The sequence below is a fragment of the Octodon degus genome, unplaced genomic scaffold, assembly GCF_000260255.1.
Source record: "Octodon degus isolate 3935 unplaced genomic scaffold, OctDeg1.0 scaffold00086, whole genome shotgun sequence".
NCBI classification, from domain to species: Eukaryota; Metazoa; Chordata; class Mammalia; order Rodentia; family Octodontidae; genus Octodon; species Octodon degus.
Window position 1 is genome coordinate 4,115,392 of NW_004524662.1, and position 13,589 is coordinate 4,128,980.

The 13,589-nt window shown below is 39.8% G+C and overlaps 1 pseudogene across 1 annotated transcript in view; it reads right to left on the reverse strand.

The window, feature by feature from the left end:
• Positions 1-11,603: 11,603 nt before the first annotated feature.
• The window catches only part of LOC101580513, a 4,414-nt pseudogene continuing 2,428 nt past the window's right edge, over positions 11,604-13,589 (reverse strand). Inside the window, exon 2 of the transcript XR_001117204.1 lies at positions 11,604-11,700. The product of XR_001117204.1 is annotated as a basic leucine zipper and W2 domain-containing protein 1 pseudogene (transcript). The remainder of the gene's footprint in view (positions 11,701-13,589) is intronic.

Here is a 13,589-nt window from a genome sequence, read left to right on the forward strand (position 1 = left end):
CATAGTTATCTGTTTCAATGCTTTTGCTTTTTACCACAGATTCCAAATTTCATAAATATCAGTAGAGGCTAATATAAAGTAATAATTGACTTGGGACAAGCTGCAAAACAGTTTGAACACAGGGGATTGATCCCCGTCCTGGGCCTGCCTGAGCTGGCGCTTAGCCTGCCAACCTATCTGGCTGGCACTCAAATGATAATTTTAATTGATGCAGAAAGACATTTGGCAAAATATAATTCCCATTTAATGTAAAAAATCTGAGAAATCTAGGAATAGCAAGAAACATTCTCAACCTGACAAAGGATACCTTCAAAACACAGCTAAGATTAAACCTATAGTGAGAAATTATAAACTTTCTAAACATTGGGATGAAGACAGAGATCTATTATCCCCCCACTACTGCTCTGCAGTATTCTACTGTAAGTCCTAAATAATGCATTATGACAGGCAAGAGGAAATACTATTGTACATATTGGGAAGAAAAAAAAACCTATCATTGTTCAGAAATATATGTTTATCTGCATAGAAATGTCAAAAGATTCAAATCCAACAAGAACAACAAAACATTTTAGGAATTAACCATGTATTTATTATGGTTGACAGAAACAATATTAGTGTATATGTCTGTGTCTTTCTTATATGCCTGACATGAATAAATAGAATTTGAAATTGAAAAAAAAAACAATTTGAACAAATTTCTGTTTATGATATGTGTACCTTCTGGAGAAAGAATTGACTAATATTTTTGTTTGTTTGTTTGAGGAATTGAACTCAGAACTTTGTGCATGCCAAGCACTTGACAGGCATTTGTGCCGCTGAGCTATATCCCTAGCCCCTAACTAACTTTTGTATATTAAGTCATTTTATATTTGCTTACAGTATTGATTCATAAAGATACTAGCCCTTTTTATGGTCTTCTGCCAAATATATTAGATATCATGATCTATTTTTATGATTATTTTGTTTTAAATCTGATAACCGCACCATTGCCTTGTTATCCAGGCATCGCCCCAGCAGTTCAATTATCTTAATCTCATGCAGACCTACAGCAAATGTTTTTACAAACATTTAGATATATTGTTTGTCCATGGCGTTTTCTTCATCCACAAACTTGTTGAGTAATTGTATAAGACCAAATAAATCGGATTTGCCTGGCATGATCTGTCTTCATGAACAGACGCTGTCCACTGCCCATCACATTGTTATCTAAATGATTTCAGATCAATTTGGTTCGCTCTAACTTGGGCAATTGCATTCTGCCAGCCCCAAACTCCCTCTGATTTTCAATTGGAGACATTATTCTTCCTTTCACTTAACAAAGTGTTCTGTGAGACAAGCAGGCAAGTATCTGAACTAATAAAACCTCGTTTCCTAAAGATACGCATCTGATAGGCTCCCTGAAACTATGTATTATATCCATAATGTAGCTTTAACTGGTGACATTATTACCTAAAATCATGGTGCTAGATTTCATAGGCAGTGTTTTGTTATGTCAATAGAAAATGTAGACAAAAACAGAGACTATCTTCTTCTCATATGTGCATTGAGTGTGTGCTGAGGCCAGATACCTTGCTGCATAATTATTATTTTTTTAATGTATTTAGTACAAGATCTACTGGGTCTCTCTACACAGATTGAATTCTTCTGTTTGCAGCCTCCCACATGCTAAGATTACAGGCACATGCCACTAAGCCCAGTCTGTCGCCATCTCAGCGTGCCCCGGGAGTGGGGCCAGCACGGCATGCTGGGAATCGCCCTTGCTGCATAATTAGACTTAGTTGAAATTGAGTTTTATTTCAGAGATTAACAATGAGATGCACTGGATGTTAAATGATTTCATGGGGAAACTTGTTATATATTTTACCAAGGTGGAATGATCATTGGGTTTCATCTAAGAAAAATAAACTAGGCGTGGTAGCACACACCTGTAATCCCAGAATCCAGGAGGCTGAAACAGGAGGATCATTTCAAGTTTGAGGCCAACCTGGGCTACAAAGTGAGTTCAGGGCAACCTGAATTGCATAGTGAAATCTTGCCTCAAAAGGACATAAATAAATGAATGAATGAATAAATAAATAATAGTTGTTCTGTATTTAAGATAAATGAACAAAATATTTATTACCTGTCATATATACATAAAATAGATAAATTTGTTGATGCTGTTTATTTTATATTCATATGATGGCCTTTGAAATCTATAGCTTACCTCCATGAGTGACATTTACCTAAAGCTATTTATTAATTTTGGGAAAACTGAAAGAGGCACTAGGCAAGCTAGCAAATTTAGTATACTTGCAAAGTATATTTTCAGAAAGAGAGACAAACAACCTTCTATTTCTTCTTGGTGTTCCTATATCTTAATTTCAACAAGGCTCAGCCTGAACTGATGTTTGTTTCCTTGATTCTCTAGTTATATTGCTAGAAATGTTTCAAATAAACCCAGATTTCAAAATTGAGCCATAGGCTGCTTCGACAAAGCAGTCAGGCTAAGGTTGCTGTGGTTTGATCCTCACAACTCAAGCCAGCCAAACCTGCCCTGAAGGCATTCGGAGAAAAAAAAAAAAGAGCCATAATCTCCAGGGAATAAATCACAGGGAATAAGTCACCTTACTGGGAGAATCTATGTGCAGTGTTTTACTTGGAAGCCATTTAAATTAGTGTCTGTAGCCCCAAATCCACATAGTCCAAGAAAAGGTAAGTTGGGAGAAGCTACTGCAGAAAAGCAGAGATGGGATAAATAGAAAAAATGTTGTCACTTACTAAAAGTATCATCCTTACTAATTATGTTACTCAGCTTTCATGTGGCTGGGATAACATATCCAACAACTGTAGCTTACAGGAAGCAAGGTGGATGTGGGCTCATGGCTTCAGCCCATGGCTGGTTGACTCCAGGGAAGACACAGGTTGGCAGAGGAAGAGGCGCTCACCGCCTGGCAACCAGAAGGCAGAGAGAAGAGAGAAGTCAGGAGCGAGAATTCAGCCTTCAGGTTGTACCTGTAGTGACCCACTCTTGCAACCAGGCTGCACCTAGCAGCCCAGGCGGCTGCAGCACCCCAGGACTGTCACTTTCCAAAGCACCCTCCCCCAAGATCATGAGACATTTGGGGAACATGTGAGATCTGAATCATAGTACTAATAGAGTACTGTTAAGTTTCTCTATTCAATAATGAATCAAAACCCAGGAGGAACTGGTACAAAGCCTAGAAGAAACATCTATAACATTAAACCATTTTCTTTTCTAGCCTTCATTTTTCTTATTGGTAAATTATCTTTTTTTTAAAAAAAAATTAAAAACATGGTATCTCATGAGATCAATTATAACTTTTTTGTGTGTTTTTATTTTCTATTGTTTAAATACCAATCACGCTTAGGGGAAGACATTAAATAGTTTGTCAGTGCTGGAAATAATTATTAAACAGAACAGCATTACTGTGAGAGGCAAGGATTCAAAGTCCCCATGTTGGCTCCGTTTTCTTTCCCTTTTATTTCTCTGTGGACCTTATAGGGGTAAGTAGAAAGCTTGCATGACTGCTCCTGTTTATCAAAGCTATATGCCACCAGTAAACCTTTGCCTGGTGTGAGACTCATAACTAGGGTTCCTAGCTGAAAGGCTTCATGTATTTTCCAATGAGGCAGATTTCCCCAAAAGCATATTTGTTGTTTATACTTTGTGGAGTAGGGGAGGTTTTTAAGAGGGTACAAATGCAAAGAAGACTAAACCGTGAGAAATTTAACATTGTCAGTCAAGATTCCGCATCAGAGCTGTGATGCATGTGACAGAAAATTTCTTGACTTATAATTGGTGCCATTCCAGATGCATGAGACAAGTTAGTCTGTTACATACGCTTGATGTCTGAGAGCACCATGGCTTAACTCTCTGCCAAAGCAATTACTAAAAAAAGGACTTATAGCTATATTTGATTATAGTTCTTTAAAAGCTGTGTGTGGCACTGGAACACTCCTGTTATCCCCATACTTGAGCTCCTGAGGCAGGAAGAGCATCAAGACTTCAAGGCCGGCCTGGGCTACATAGCAAGACCTTGTCTCAAAAACAATTACAAACCTTTATTTATTTTTATTCTTTTGAATTTATTTATTTATTTATTAGTTACAGGGTTTCACTATGCAGTTTAGACTCGTAGTGATCCTCCTGTCTCAGGCTCCTATGTTTCTAGGCTGACACAGGGTGTCCAGGTTCTGGGACCGGCACAGCATGTGGCACCAGAGATCGAACTCAGGTCCTTGCACTTGCCTGCTTGTGAACTTAGACTGCTGGGTGCTTAGACTGCTGAGCTATGTCCACAGCCCTAAATTTATGTGTGTGTGTGTGTGTGTGTGTGTGTGTGTGTGTGTGTGCCGATACATTGTGTAAACTTGGCTGAATCAGCTCCGCAGTTCTCAGCATGGAGGCCTAGCCCTGTAAGTGGGCAGAGCCCAGAAATTCAAAAAGACTTCCTGCCGCCCTTCCCCGTTTGGGAGGAGAACTCCCCGTCTTCAGAGGAGCTTGACCTTTGCAGTTGCGCCACTTTGGAGGAGCTCCAATCTTCGCCGTGAAGCACCGGTCTTCCCAGTCAGCGTAGAAGGAAGAGAGAGGCTTGATGGACGCTGCAGCTGCTGCCCCTCCTCAGCTCTTCATTTTTTTCTGCCACCATGAACTGCTGTCATTTGCCTTGGAGCCAGCGGAATATGGACTGAACCCTCCAGTAACTGTGAGCTAAATAAACCTTTCCTTCCCACATCTTGAGGGTCGGGTATTTGTTCCAGCAATGAGTAAAAAGTAACTAAGAATATATATATATATATATATCCTTAAATAATACATTATAACCTCAAAATATAGTAAAAAGACAGCTGATGCACCTTGATAATTTCTATTGGCAAATGATTAAGGCATTGATTTGCACCCCAAAAAAGATTAACTGTGATTACCCTTTACAATTTGTTTAACAATAAAGGCAGCAATGTTACCTCAAATATTTGATGAAATAAGCATTAGAGTGCTAGTTAGTGAAAACAAGGGCTATACAGTATATTCATTAACATTAAACTCATTTTCACTGTTTAAAAAAACCTAATTTGGTGTCCAGATCAGTAATTTTCATTCTAACAACTTATTGATATACAACCTAATTTTCTAAATATTTCAATTTTCAAATACTCCACTAAAAAACAGAAAACAGGGTGGGGGTAGAACTCATTATAAAGGCTCTAGGTTCAACAGTTACACCACAAAAACCTCAAGAGAGAGAAAGAGAGACAGAGAGTGGGAGAGAATACATATATATATATGTGCTGAATCAACCCCTTTATGATGAATAGATAAATCAATCCTTGAACCCATATACAGGGTTTATATTCAGCTCACCATTGTACCAGCTTTTTGTTTATACTAGTTGAACATATTATCTCTCTCATTAAATCAAGGAAAGTTTTTATTCACCTAAACATACACCTATGTACACAGCTAGGCATGGGGCTCATGCCTGTAGTACCATCTACTTGAGAAGGTGAAGTAGGAGGGTTATTAGAGTCCAGGATAATCCAGTGAACATTGAAATTTAAAAAGTTATTACAACAAAAACTATATGAACCCCTCTTCAAAATACTCTTCCTGTTTCATATATACTCATTCAATTGTTCTTGGTAATGCTTTTCAATATTAAAATTTAAATTTGAATATAAACAATTAATTGGAAGACAACACTATGCAATACAACAAACACTGTGAAAATCATACTAATTTGTTCAGTGAAATTCTGCATCATATGTAATTTTTCTGTTTTAATACTACTTCGTACTCTCTTTAAAAAATAAAAATTTAAAATTTAAAATTTGAGCAGGGCTATGGTTCAGTGACACAAATCTGCCTGACAAGCTCAAGGCCCTGAGTTCAATTTCCAGTACCAAAAAAACCCAAAATTAAAAATTGACAAATGTTGTAATCAAGGAATTAATATAGGATGTATAATTTATGGGCTTATTTTGTAGTATTCACCCAAAGAGTCAAATGCAGAAGAGTGTAGAAGATCTGTCCACACAACAGAGCCACAGCAATGTCTTGCAGGACCTAGAGTCCAGTTGAAGACCTCGAGACCATGGCAATGTCCTCCAAGAGTCCAACTATAGGCCTAGAACCCAGAGCATCTTGTACAAGTCTGTATCAAAGACCTGTGCTGGGAAAGCCCAAAGGTCAGTGGTGGAAGCCAGAGAGTCTGTGCCAGCGGGATAAAGGATCTGTGCTAGCAGGCTGAGGGATCTGCACTGGAGCCAGAAAGAAATGCTCAAGGTAAAGACCAGAGCTCCGCTGAAAAGAACCACAGCCATCCGCAGCAACATGGTCCTGAACTCCCCCACTGATGAGAACAGCTGAATTCATATCAGGAAAACCAGCATGATGAGCTTCTGTAGGTACAAGCTTCTGAACAGTGCACCACTTTCCTTTCAAGTTCTGCTTTTGTGCTGTTGGCAGCAATCCTCACGTAGGCCTTGCACACCCAGCACCATGCTAATTCAGTTCAACGGGGTCTTACAAGTTGACCACTAGTTGTCAATACACCACACCATATTCTTACAGCCCTATCTATAAATGATTTGTAGTAATTATATGTGCCACCTTTTTCACTGGGAATGCTAGGACTTAGAGAAAATCCATATGTACTTATATTTGTAGGTTTGTTGGGGGTTTTTTGTTTTTGTTTTGTGTGTGTGTGTGTGTGTGTGTGTGTGTGTGTGTCTGGCTCAGTCTGCTGGGGAGGGGCAGGGCTGGCATGGCATGTGGTGCCAGGGATCAAACTGTGGTCCCTGCGCTTGCCTAAGCTTGCCTAAGCTTGCCTAAGCAGGCACTTTAGACTGCTGAGCTATCTCGCCGGCCCCTGTGTGTTCATTTTTTAACAAATAAACTATCTCTGAAGTAGCTATTTCCTGTAAAGCTATTGCATCTATCATCCTTGGGCAGAACCCACTAACCAAAATTTCCAAATGACAGAGATCACAGAAAGCCACATGTAGAAAAGTAGTGGATGAAAAAGAAATGTGTGAACAAATAAAACAGTGGCACCAAAACATAATAGCTATCCATTAGTGTGTTTCAAGAGTCTGCACAGAGCCCCATAAATATTTAATATTTAACTGAGAAGGCCTGTGTTCGTGCATGTATATGTGTGTGCATGCATGCATGTGCGTATGTGTGTGTGTGTGTGTGTGCGCACGCGCGCGTGTGTGTGTGTGTGTGTGTGTGTAGGGTGCAACTATGAACATATCTTGGACAATTATGTGTGAAGTCCTCATCGTGACCATTTTCACTGAACAACTTTACTGTGAGTGGAGGGTTTTCTGAAGCTGAAATTGCTATTTGCACAATGTGGGGCATTGAAGCAATTCAAGGCTTTCTTTCCACTTCACTGGAAATGAAGATTCACTATATTAACGTCGCTCGACACTCAGGTGGTGTGAAATTATGCCCCTCAATTACAAATTCTTCAGCCTCCTCTCTCCTTGCTTCTCAATTTTCAAGTCTCATTTCAAATACTCCACAAAATATTTGGTCTCACTTGGCATAAAAGAAGCAAACCTCTGTTCCTTCTTTTCCCCGCCTTTACATGGAGATAATAACACTTGCCTCCCTCATAAAGAGATTGTGAGGCATAATATTTTGTAAAGTACTTTAGAAACCTTAGCTGTGAGGGCTAATGGAAATAAAAACTATTGTTATCTATGCTTCCAGTTCCTCTCAAGTTGCCTGCTTCCTTTGTTTATTTATTTATTTTGTTTGGATGTTAAGAAGAAATATTGTTTTATTCTTTTTTTTCCTCCTTAGAAATTGGAACTGTCTAACAAAAATTTGCCTTAGGTTGTACAAAAGTTCCCAACACTAGATAAGTTCAACAAGGAAGCTGAGCTTCTAGGACATTTTTCAAAAATGTCATTAGAAAAGCTTGCAAAGAAGTATGATAGTAGTTCCAGAGTTTAAAATATCAGAAGATACAAGGTATCATACATCCCCCATGGATGTTGAAGCTCGGCTTCATTTCCTTCACCTTCTTTCCACTTTTCCCTCTTGCCACCTCTTCTGGCTCCCCTACCAGAAGGTCACAGGTTGCTTCAAGCACGGACTCCAGAGTGGTCTGTCTTGTAGCTAAGGCGCCTAGATAAGATCTCATCCCAACCAAGGGGCTTCCCAGATATGCTTAGGTCATGGCCTGAGGTTTCATGAGGCATCACAGGCACCACTCTACTGCTTCACACTTGTGCAGCCTTCCCCAGCTCCGCGTTGCACTAAGTGCACATATTCTCTCTCTCACTGAGAGAGGTGATTGTTTATTCAGTTAGTTTGAGATTTGCTCATAGTAAGTATTCAATAAGTGACTCAAGGAAATTCAGTGAAACAAAATTTTATGCTTCCTAAGGCAGCTGAACTGCATGCAGGAAATCTTGGCAGTCAAATTAGACCGGGCCCAGAAGATGCTGCTGCCCTTTATTTCCAAACCGAGAGCAATCCGTGTGGAGGCTGACCTGACAGGGCCTGAGGTGTGAATCTACATCATTTTTACATACCTGCAAGCAGGACCCTGGGGCCTCTCCCTGGAACAGTGGCTAGCGAGTACGAGTACACCGCAAGACCTGAGTGACCTGAGAACCTGAGCCTCTTCTCCACAAGCCACATCATCACCTGAAAACGAGCCCAAGCCCAAGATGAAGGCACACACTTCCAGTGAGCAGACGGTATGGAATGGAAGGCTGATGCAGAGGGCACAAGTGAGCTTGCAAGGCTTTGAAGCTAGGCAGAGCCAAACCCAAAGCCTGTCCTGGCAGTTTGCTCGCTGTTACATCAAGTGGCTTACTTATCCTCTGAGCTGCTGTGTCCTTGTTATTAAAAAGATAATACTATACATGGGAAGTTGTGATCCAGTGTAGAAACTCAATGAAAGGCATTATCATTATTAATAGAAAATATAATAGCTGGGCGCTGTGATGCACACCTGTAAGCCCAGCACTTGGGGTGCTGGGACAGGAGGAGCACTGTGAGAATCGAGGCCAGCCTGGCTACGTAGTGAGCTCAAGGCCAGCCTGAATTACACGATGTCGCCTGTCTTGAAAAAAATTTAAAAATAAAAATTATATATATGTATATATATATATGCATGCCTGATTAGATAGATAGATAGGTAGATAGATAGATAGATAGATAGATAGATAGATAGATGATAGATATAGAGAGATAGATAGATGATGATAGATAGATAGATAGATAGATAGATAGATAGATAGATGATAATAGATGTCAGGCATGATTGAGTATGCTTGTCATCCCAGCACTCGGAAAGGCTGAAGCAGAAGATTGTAAGTTCCAACCCAGCACTGGAAATTTAGTGACTTGGTGAAAACCAATCTCAGAAAAAAAAAAAGATATAAAAAGGGCTGGCAGGGCCAGGGAGATGGCTCAGTGGAATAAGTGCTTCCCTGGCAAGTGCAAGTGTCTGAGTTCAATCCTGGGTTTCAAAAAAAAAGGGCTGGTGATATTAGTCAATGCAAAGATCCTGGGTTCAATTCCCAGAACTGGGCGGGAGGCAGGAAATATATCATATATATGATCACTAGTTACATAGGTAGATAAATAAATAACTAAAATGAGGTCAGGCATGTTGGTGCACACCTATAATCCCAGCACCACAGAGTCAGGCAGGAGGATCACCGCAGTGTGATGCTCGCTTCAGCTGCATAGTGAAACCCTATCTCAAAAACACCAACGAAACAAAATAAAACACGAACAACAGCCCCAGCAGAAGCCTAGCAGACTGAAACAGAGACTCTCCTCACTGACCACAGCAGGAAATGACTACTTTCTCCTGTCCTATCTCACTCTTAGGTTAAGAAAGTGAAACCTTTTATAGAATTATAAAACAAAAGTAATAAAGCTGCTGGGCGTGGTAGCACACGTCTGTAATCCCAGCACTTAGGAGGCTGAGGCAGGAAGATTGTGGGGAGTTTGAGGCCATCCTGGGCTACATAAAGAGTTCAAGGTCGGCCTGCACTGCGTAGAAAGACCATGCCTCATTAATTAATTAATTAAACTATTGAGTTTGAATAAAATGACTTGCCCTTTTTCCTATAAGGTTGCTTTCTAAGAAAGAAAGCCTCTTCACGCAGAGCATATTGGCCAAGCATTGGCTGTGACTCATCCACATGGCTGACACTGACGAAGGATCTACAATCTGAGGTACAGAATCTCAGGATAAATCCTGAGGGGATTTCACTGACCTTATCAGACCCAAAAGCTACAACTCTTGTTGCATAGGTCTTTCCTTATCTTGGTCTTAACCATCCAGCAGAAAAGTATAAAAATGAACTATCAGAAGTAAAGCCATGCTGTTATGTTGAGCTGTAGGGGACTCAGGTCAACAATTTCTGACATTGCCAGTGAAGCGGAAGACCCAATACTATTATGGACTACTGGACTCTTTTAGAATATTTTGCTGAGTTAACACACCTATAATATTCAAATGACACCCACCAAAAAAAAAAAAGAAAAAACAAACATTTGGGGCCGGGGAGATGGCTCAGTGGAATAAGCACTTCCCTGGCAAGCGCAAGGACCTGAGTTCAATCCCCGGTTCCACCAAAAAGAAAAAAAAAAAAAAATTTTTCAATATTCAAATGACAGAACTAAACAAAAAAGGGGATACAGATGATTGTCCATTTTGTATCTGTGTATTCAAAATGGTTAGGATAGATATATAGTTACATTCTCTTAATGAATAGAGGGATTTGTTCTAATGGTGTTTGTAAATAGGATATCATGTCCGCATCTTGTACAGCAATTAACCACTAGAAAGAATGTATGCAATGTGTTAATTATTGAAACTGTCCTACCAATTTGGTTTGAAACTGTCTCATTGCTATTTTGTTTCTCAATAAAATTATGGAAAAAAGAAAAAGAAAGAAAGCCTCATGCTATCACAAGTTCTGTGAGTATCCCGCCAACGTTAGCAATGTGGAAAATGGCAATGAAGCGAACAATGGATGTAATTATAAAATTCCCACACCTTCGTTCTGTAGGTTCCTATAGGAAGGAGGACCAAGAAATACACTTCCTACCGGAGTAGCATTTTCTTCCAGCATTGTGGGAAAGAGGTATTTTCCAACACAGATGAAAGAACACACTGAGCCTGGCATAACTCGGTGGCAGAGCACATGCCTAGTCTTGGCTAGTACACATGGAACCCTGGCCTCTGGCCCCAGCAACACACACAAGAAAAGTAAACTCTACCTTATCCAGACATGCTGGAACACAGCTATAACCCTGGATAATCAGAAGGCTGAGGCAAGAGGATCGTATTCAAGCTTATCCTGGGCAATTTAGCTAGACTTTGTCTCTAAATAGAAAATAAGAAAAAGCTGAGGACACAGCTCAATGTAAAGGCCCAGGGTTCATTTTCTGGTATCTCAAAAGAAGAGAAGAAAGGAAAGGGAAGAGCAGGGAAATAAGGGGAGGGAAAGGAAGAAGTTGGAGTAAGATCAAAGACTATTATTGTAGATGCAAAGTCTTTCAGGCATCTAAGAAGACATCTTAGAAAAACTAAAGATACAGCATAGACCAATAATAGCTAGATAGAAAGGTGGATGAGTAGACTGGCTGGAATTATTGTGAGCGGAATCCCTTCATAGGAGCGTCCTACAAGGTGAACGATGTCAAATGTAATGCTTCAAAAAAAGATTTAGAGCATATTGGAAGTGACAATTCCTGATCAATCAAAGCAACAGATAAAGGTTCACCACTGGGGAAAAATATCTTCTTTTAGTTTGCCTTGACCTACCAGAGCTAACTCAAATAATTACTGCATTTTCACAAAAGTTGAAATCCTACACTTATATTATGTGGCCCATTATACTAAGAAATTGGACAAATAAATGAAGCAAAGCAAATCAGTTAGAACAGAAATACTATTTTTCACTCTGAAGAGGTGAAATGACCACATGGACATTTTGAAGTAACTGAGGGAGGAGTTTTAAGAAGGCTTTCAAAAGCAGCACTATATAAGGCTCTTTCGGATTATTTTCTTAGTACATTCTGAGGGTTCAACTCACAAATATAAAAGGAATTTTTTAATAACTATATATAAATAATGGGTATATTCTGGCTCAACTAATTTCTCTTTCTGCTTTTGTGAATGTGTGTCTGATACAAAAGAAGAGAAAGAATTTTTTAGCCTGCTGTAAATAGTCACTTAGCCTAAAAATGTGGTGAAAATTTGATATTTGGAGAGTACTTAAAGATGCACTCATTTTCTTAAGTCTTTGTAAAAAGACAAAGTAGTATTCCCAGATACTCTTTTGATGCTTTATTATAGGATGAGTGCAGGTGCCCACCCTACCACATCCCTACATGCATGCATTGAAACCCTAAGGTGAGGGTGTTAGCAGGTAGAGCCTTTGGAAGGTGACAGTGACAAGGGTGAGGCCCTCAGAAGGGCTCAGGGCTCTTAAGGAGCACACCCCAAGGAGCTGCTTTGTCCCTCCTAGCCGGTGAGGACACGGCCAGAAGAACTACTGTGGGCCAGAATGTAGGTCCTCGCTGGACTCTGAATCTGCTGGCACCTCATCCCAGCCTCCAGAACCATGAGAGACAAACTGTTCTTCACAAGCTCCTGAACTTACGGCATTTTGTGATGTAGCCCAGATGGACAAAGACATGCTGGACTCTAGAATAATGAAATTTTAATTCTCTTGCATCATCTCATCAAGTGAAATAAGCCCCTCCAGAGCAAGTTTTCCCATTATTTTAGCTCTTCTTTGGTTTTCTACAACATATATAAGCCTGCTCTTTACTTTGTATTGTTTGAATATGCTCAGGATTGAGTTGTCCCCTTGTTTGTCACTGCTGTGGTGTTCATCATTCTTTGTGTTGCTTTGGTCAATCAAATATTATAACCTCTTGGGCTAGAAAGGTAGCCTCACCATCTACTCACCTACCTGGCAAATGCAAGGTCCCTAGTTTGATCCCCAGTACCACATGCTACACCTGCCCCAGAACCCCAGGCACGTCATGTGGGCCCCTGAAACCAAGTATGGTGGTGCATGCCTGTAATCCCAGCACTGGGGAGGCTGAGATAGGAGGATCACTAGGAGTCTGAGCTATGTAGCAAGACCCTTTACCAAAAAATAAATTTTTTTCCATAATTTTATTGAGAAACAAAATAGCAATGAGACAGTTTCAAACAAAATTGGTAGGACAGTTTCAATAATTAACACATTGCATACATTCTTCCTAGTGGTTAATTGCTGTACAAGATGCGGACATGATATACTATTTACAAACACCATTAGAACAAATCCTTCTATTCATTAAGAGAATGTAACTATATATCTATCCTAACCATTTTGAATACACAGATACAAAATGGACATGCATCTGTATCCCTTTTTTTTTTTGGTTAAGTTCTGTTATTTGAATATTATAGGTGTGTTAACTCAGCAAAATATTCTAAAAGAGTCCAGTAGCCCATAATAGTACTGGGTCTTCCGCTTGACTGGCAATGTCAGAAATTGTTGACCTGAGTCCCCTACAGCTCAACATAACAGCATGGCTTTAC